This window comes from Myripristis murdjan, chromosome 14, assembly GCF_902150065.1.
Source record: "Myripristis murdjan chromosome 14, fMyrMur1.1, whole genome shotgun sequence".
NCBI classification, from domain to species: Eukaryota; Metazoa; Chordata; class Actinopteri; order Holocentriformes; family Holocentridae; genus Myripristis; species Myripristis murdjan.
This window is the reverse complement of record NC_043993.1, coordinates 37,156,078-37,163,251: the sequence shown is the minus strand read 5'-3', so window position 1 is coordinate 37,163,251 and position 7,174 is coordinate 37,156,078. Positions and strand designations below refer to the sequence as shown.

At 44.0% G+C, this 7,174-nt stretch overlaps 1 protein-coding gene across 2 annotated transcripts in view; it reads right to left on the bottom strand.

Annotated features, from left to right (window-relative positions):
* Window positions 1–6,622: 6,622 nt before the first annotated feature.
* Window positions 6,623–7,174, bottom strand: part of LOC115371239 (arrestin red cell) — a 21,122-nt gene continuing 20,570 nt past the window's right edge. For both annotated transcript variants that reach the window (XM_030068471.1, XM_030068472.1), the window contains exon 16: window positions 6,623–7,174. This exon is cut by the window's right edge and continues 212 nt beyond it. The gene's annotated coding sequence lies outside the window, so the exon portion shown is untranslated.

Below are 7,174 nucleotides of genomic sequence, written 5' to 3'. Positions count from 1 at the left end.
TGATGATGATGATGATGATGATGATGATGTTGATGATGATGATGATGATGTTGTGACTCGCAGGGCTCTGGACCAAACAGCATCACTATCATTTCTGACGCTGTTCTGTTCGTTTTGACTTGTCGAGCCCTGTGTGTGTGTGTGTGTGTGTGTGTGTGTGTGTGTGTGTGTGTGTGTGTGTGTGTGTGTGTGTGTGGGTTCACCTCGTGTGCAAACTTCACTTCTGTTTTTTTGTAGCTCAGTACAAATAAAAAAAAGCTTTTGTGACAAAACCAGACTTGCTTGTTTCCATTAAAAATTGATATCCAGCAGATCCAACATTTTGCAGGAAGTGTGTGTGTGTGTGTGTGTGTGTGTGTGTGTGTGATTTAATTAAAGCAGAGCTCATGCATCCTGGAAAACTGGAACCTTTAAGAAACAGTCCTCTGGTCGTGGAAAACACCTGAAAATTTAAAAAGTTGATACAAATGTCCTGAAGTTTGAGCGAGAACGACGACAGGAGAGGCGGCGGCTCTTCAGCCTCGGGGACGAGCGAGTGTCACATGACCTCGACTTCCTGTCAAACTGTCCCTGCGTTCCAGCACCCATACTACCACACTGTTTAGTATGCAAGAGAAAGAATGAGTATGTCCCAGTACACAGTGTGTCAGATGCAGTATGCTAAGAGTACCAGGATGTTCTACTACATCCGGTCAGATTTCGCAGTATGCATGTCAGCATGCTGCTCTGGCCATTCTGACCCACAATCCTTTGCTCAGCGTTCCAAATCGCATACTTCTACTTTTTACTTTTACAGTTTCTTTCATTCGCTTTTTCCAGTTTAATGGAACTGGGATCCACTTTGTCGTCTTCTTCACCTCCAAACCACAGCAGAAGTTTTCTTTTGCAAATGTGTTCATACCTTTTCATTGGATTCACACATTTTTCACTTCTCACATGTGTCATTTCCATGGCCCTGACTCCACTGACTTCACTGTGGAGGTCAAAAGCAAAACATCTGCTCACAGCTGATAGAAATGACCTGCATCACTGTGAGATCACTAGTGCACCTGCATCACTACCCGTTCCACCAATCACCATTCACCAATCAATCAGGATGCACCTACAAAAAAGGGCCTATAAATTGTATTTTGTATTTTTTTTTTTTTCAACTCTGAGTTTTTCTGTGTAATACTGTATGTGAATTACAGTATTTCAGTTTTTGCCATCAATACAGTAAAAATTTCACTTCAAAGTCTTTCTGAGTTTGCATGCAGTTCTTTACTGTAAGTTCACATTTGAATGTGTAGCTCACAGGAGAACCTTGTTCAAACTGACAGCTGTATTTTGTTTTCTGCTGTCAGCTGTGTTACAGTACAGTAGAGCTGACTGAAGGAATCTACTCATTTGGGCAGAAGTTGAGTTGTTTGAGGGAAATATTGGCTTTTGCTACTTGCTTTACAATATGTAACTATGTAAACTGTCAAAAAAAAATGACTGCAATACACACAGGAAAAAAGTAAGATTGAACCTGCTCAGACTGAAAAGGGTGTGTTGCATTTTGGTGTTGAGCATGAAGTGAGTGAGTGGATTAGTTGTATTGGGCGGTGACAAAATGTGCTTTTGCTGCATGTTTGAAATGTTTTGTCATGGTGAGAGCCTTTTGCAAACAGAATGTGTTATTTTGGGAAGAGCGCCTCTCATTAGGCCGATGGATTAACTGTTTTGATGCCAGGGTTTGTGAGTTGACAGAGGATTGAAAAAAACTGTAGTGTGTACTGCAGCTGCCCTTACAAAGTGCGACGTAACGTCCGCTGCACATCTGATCCGAACCCTAAATCTAACCGGATGTAGGAGAACATCCTGGTACTCTTGGCATACTGCATCTGACACACTATGTACTGGGACATACTCATTCTTTTTTTTTTCCCTACTAAACAGTATGGTAGTATGAGTATTGGAATGCAGGGAGGGAGAGTCTCTTAAACGGTGACATCATCATCCTGCACCAGTGGCTGGAAATTAAAATTTCAACCAATAAAGGAATGAAGGCTTTATTTTGAACATGTGAAAAAAAAAACTTCACAAATCTTTAAACATCCTCTTTCATCCACCTGTCCTTTCAAAATAAAAGTGTGTTTCTCTCCCAAACTGAGGTCCTGTTGGTTTGCACTGAATGATGATGAATGATCTTTCCCTGCACAAAGTCCCGCCCAAACTTCCTGTTTCAACAGGAAATACATCAGATCAACAAAGTAAGAGTCCCTTTCATGGGGTCTTTAACGTTTAAGTTAATCTTCATAATTATTTAACCCTTTGAAACCTGAGCCCATTCACTTGATTTCCGCTGTTCATCCGTGGACGTGGAAGAACGTCCAAACGGAAGAAGTGCTGAATTTTTCGTCCCTCAGCCAGCAGGGGGCGTGGTGTTGATGCATGTTCAGCTTCTGCAGCTGGGAGTCCTCAACCTTCAGAAATTAGATCGATTGTTGTCGCTAGTATATATCATTTGTTTTTTGAAAACCAGGTGTGTTGTGCACATTTAGCTTTTATTCTTTTTATATTTGATAACATTTTGTTTATTCCACAGGAAAGCTGTGTGTGTTGAGCACTAAGTGTACAGGAACATGTTGAGGAACATGCTGCCGCCAGTAAATCAATACATTTGTCAAATCATGAAATTTTCTCATGTTTGAATTTCTTAATAATTACTTAATAGGAACAGTTGAATAAATAAATAACGCTTCACCCAAACAGAAGGCTTCAAATTGTCATGATCAGAGCTCCTTACTGAGCGGAAACATTTCCCCAGGGACTATTTTCCCTGGCGGAGGAGGAGGAGGGAGCGTTTCAGTGTGAAAAAGTCCTGAAAAGCCAACAGTGCTGCTGCTTTTAGGAAAACTCATGTGGAGGACTTTATTGGGCTGATGGAAAACTGGAGTGAAGAAAGTGTGAAGGCTCTGAAAGTTCATGTTCATATCGTAGTGGAATGAATGGAGGAAAGGGAGGAGGAGTGATGTGGCAGCTCTGAAACCCCACTGATCACCATGACGGTGTTTTTTTTTTTTTTTTGCTGCCATCTGATATTTTACTTTATCAAAGCATTCAAGGAGTTTTCATGGAGTGTGCATCGCCACATTTCAAAGGCAGGGATTTATGTGTATCATCAGACATGTTTTTTGAAAAATGAAGCCTAATGGAAGCAGAACCAGAGGGAAGAGAGGTGGGCCTGGGATCGCGCCCTGGGGAACTCCGCAAGGGGAGAAAACTACCACTAATACTAACTTTTGCTTTGTCGACATGATGATTAACTGCATCTGATCGGATCCACAAGGAACACAAAACAGCAAGGGGTTAGTTCATTTCACCTTTAATAAAAAAAAAGGAAACTAAAATAAAAATCTCAAATTAAAAAAAAAAACAAAAAAAAACAACAATAAAAACATGGCAAAACAATAGACTTTCTTCAATGATTATGAGAATAATCATGGTCGCAATGATACAGTAGAAGTAATAATTGTCACCATAATAATAATAATAATAATAATAATAATAATAATAATAATAATCAGAACCATAATAATAATCATAATTGTATCTTTTCTGTAATACGGCCCCCCAGCAGAAATCACTTCCTGTATTATAGACATTGTGGCAAGCATCGCACAGGCCGGGGGCGTGGCACTTGTCAAAATATTTCACACTTAGCAAAAGTACCCACATGATGCACAAGAAAATCAAAAACAGGATCACAGCTCGTACGATTCACAGCACTGCTCGGAAAAAAGAAAACATGCTCCACATCGGCCCCGCTGTTCCCTTCTGGGCGACGCTCGGCCTCCAGCAACCAGCGAGGGGGGGGGGGAAGAGAAATCAAACAAAACAAAAAAAAATTATAGCACTAGGATTTTGGCAGTTTTCCTTTTCCTACTAGAACAGGAAGGGCGCTTGTGAGGAGCGAGTCTGTGAGCCTTGAAAACACCAAGTACAGCCTGGAGAGGAAAAATGTCCCGAAGGAAGAAAGAAAGAAAACGAGCTTCCTTCACTTTGTTTCTGAAAATCATAGAAACTGGATTTAGGATGTTTTTGTGGTTTTGTGGTTTTGTTTCTGTGTCGTGTCGTCGCCGGTGCAGTTTGAGACGGAGCGACGTCACGGCGGCTTGTGGGGAGGAGGAGGGAAGGAAAGACCATCAGAGCTGCACTCTGAGGAGGAGGAGGCGACTTTTTTTTTTTTATGTAAGGGAATTGGTCACTTTGGGTTATTGGTTTAGGTCAGATCAGTGGCTCTCAGCCTTTTCTCAATAATGTTCCTCTGAAACATCCTGACCAGTGGAGCCTCCTGTGGTCAGAGGGTCAGTCCAGCTCCATCAGTGTGAACCAACAACCTGATGCTGAGCAGATTCTCTTGTTTGTGTTTCTGCTTCTTCTTCTCTTCTTCCTCCTTGTTTCCAGCTTCAACCACTGATCCACTTTCTGGATTTGTTTGGTCTCGTCTTCCTGCTCAGAGAAAGCAGCAGATTGAAACCACAAACACACACCTGACACCTTCAGGGACCCAGAGGGAGAACTGAACAGAACATGTGACTTATCAAACTCACAGTTTCATTCAACTTATTATAGCACAGGCTAATTATTTTGGAAATGATGCTTTAATTATGACATTAACATTATTTAAAGATTTCATGTACCCCCTGCGGTACTCCAACATACCAACAGAGGTACATGGACCCCCACTTGAGAGCCACCGGGTTCAGGCTAAGATTAGGGAAAGGCTGTAGAGAATGAATGCAGGTCCATTACCAGTGCCCTCGCTTTGCTGGGGAAAAAAACAACAACAAAAAAGCCAAAGTGTTGAGGAGAGACAGGCGGAGCTGAGGCGCCACGTTCAAGTGACGAGTTCAAAGAGAAATCCTGTTCTTCAGAGCTGGCTCACATCAAAGCAGGGGCTTCTCAAACTGCGGTCCAGGGCCTCCAGGGGCCTCCAGGGGCCCTAGGCCACATGACGAGCATTTAAACACACGAGATCTGAGCCAGTGTCGCTGATCTGACCTCGATCATTTTGATCAGTCCAAAGAGTTTTCTTGCCATTTCCAAAAAAAAAAAAAAAAAAATTAAAAAATTGAAAGAAAATCAGGTGAATTTTCTGAGGGGAAATAAAGATCTTAGCAAAACAAGTTCTGGAAGAATAAAACTGAAATATGCAAAAACAAACAAAAACAGTAAAGGATGACAGGAAACCTCTTTGCTGATTAAAACGAGGGCCGGGACGGGCCGGCCGCACGGAGGGAACGTGAAGCCTGCAGGAGGCCGGCGGCTGTACGGAGGCCTGCCTGGGACAAACTGTGCTGAGAGCAGAGGAAGTGACGCCGCAACGCTTTCAGTCAGAAGAAGAAGAAGAAGAAGAAGAGGAGCGACTGAAACAACTTCACTGCAGCCACAAATCAACCCTGCACACGCACACACACACACACACACACACACACACACACACACACACACACACACACACACACACACACACACACGCCTGACTGATGTGCAGCAGGGCTCAACAGGATCTGACTGGCTGTCTGTGTGCAGGTGTGATTTGTCCCAGGTCCTTGAACGCCCCGCGCTGATCCCAGCACGGAAAAAAAAAAAAAAAAAAAATGAAACGAGGACAAACTGGAACTTTTTATTTGAGCGACCAAACAGCCTGTCTGTCTGCCATCCACACAGACAGGCAGTCAGACAGACAGTCAGTCAGTCAGTCAGTCAGTCAGTCAGTCAGACAGTCAGACAGACAGTCAGTCAGACAGACAGTCAGTCAGTCAGTCAGTCAGTCAGTCAGTCAGTCAGACAGTCAGACAGACAGTCAGTCAGACAGACAGTCAGTCAGTCAGACAGACAGTCAGTCAGTCAGTCAGTCAGTCAGTCAGTCAGTCAGACAGTCAGACAGACAGTCAGTCAGACAGACAGTCAGTCAGTCAGACAGACAGTCAGTCAGTCAGACAGACAGTCAGACGGGCAGTCAGCCAGACAGACAGGCAGTCAGATGGTCATAGCTGTGGTTGCTTGTGGCCATGTTTGTAGTTTTGTAGTCCTGAGCGGTGCTCTCTGGCGCCCCCCGCTGGGACCTGGGGGGGTTAGGTCGGCTGCAAGGCCTGCTGGGAAGTCCGTGAAGGGGCGTGGCTGCACCTGCTGCTCAGGCGTTTGTTTTTAGGAAAAGACCTGCAGGGATGTTGTGTTCAGGGGCTCGTGTCTCTGTGGGAAAAGTCAGCGTTTGGTTTGCGATGGGGATACAAGCTCGTCGCTCCGGGACGAGGCGGCGTGGGAGTCGACCTGCAGGGGGCGCCGCCGACACGGGACACCACGAGCAGACAGACGCCAGGGGCCAGCTGAGAGGAGGGAGTGGATGCTGGTGAGAGAGAGAGAGAGTGTGTGTGTGTGTGTGTGTCTGTGTGTGTGTGTGTGTGTGTGTTTCCCTGAACGGGCGGTGACTGTTTTTAACCCTTTGAACCCCAGAAGCAGAGTGGACCTTTTTTTTTTTTTTTAAAGAAATATTATATTTTTATCTAATTTTATTTTATTTTTTTTTTTACAGTAATTTCTCTTGTAACATAATTGTCGATATTTAATAAAACTAAAAATAAAAGTTTCTGGATTTTTTTTTTTTTTTACTAATTTTTTGATACGTTTTCTTACAATTTTCTAATTTTTTTCCAGATCATTTGTGTTTTCTCTTCTATTTTTTTTTTTTTTCATTTTTCCCTCCATGTCAGGCTGTCAAAGGGTTAAACGTTTGAGGTGTGTGTGTGTGTGTGTGTGTGTGTGTGTGTGGGACGGTGATGGACAGGCAGAGGAAGTCCAGAGCTCGTGACGAACGGGGCGGCGGCACCACTTCATTTCTTCTTCTTCTTTTCTTTTGTTTGTGTCCAGGTGGACGTCCCACACTTTGTCCGTTTTACGGCCCTCGTCCCGCAGCAGCGACCCTCGTCCCGCAGGAGCGACCCTCGTCCCGCAGGAGCGACCCTCGTCCCGCAGGAGCGACCCTCGTCCCGCAGGAGCGACCCTCGTCCCGCAGCTGCTCAGAAATCACTTTTTCAACTTGGAGCGAAAACAGATGAAGATAAAAAAAAAAAAAAAAAAACGAATAAAAAAGTGAAAGATGGCAGCAGGACAAACGGCTGAAGCGAGAGAGGAAGAAGACGTCGCC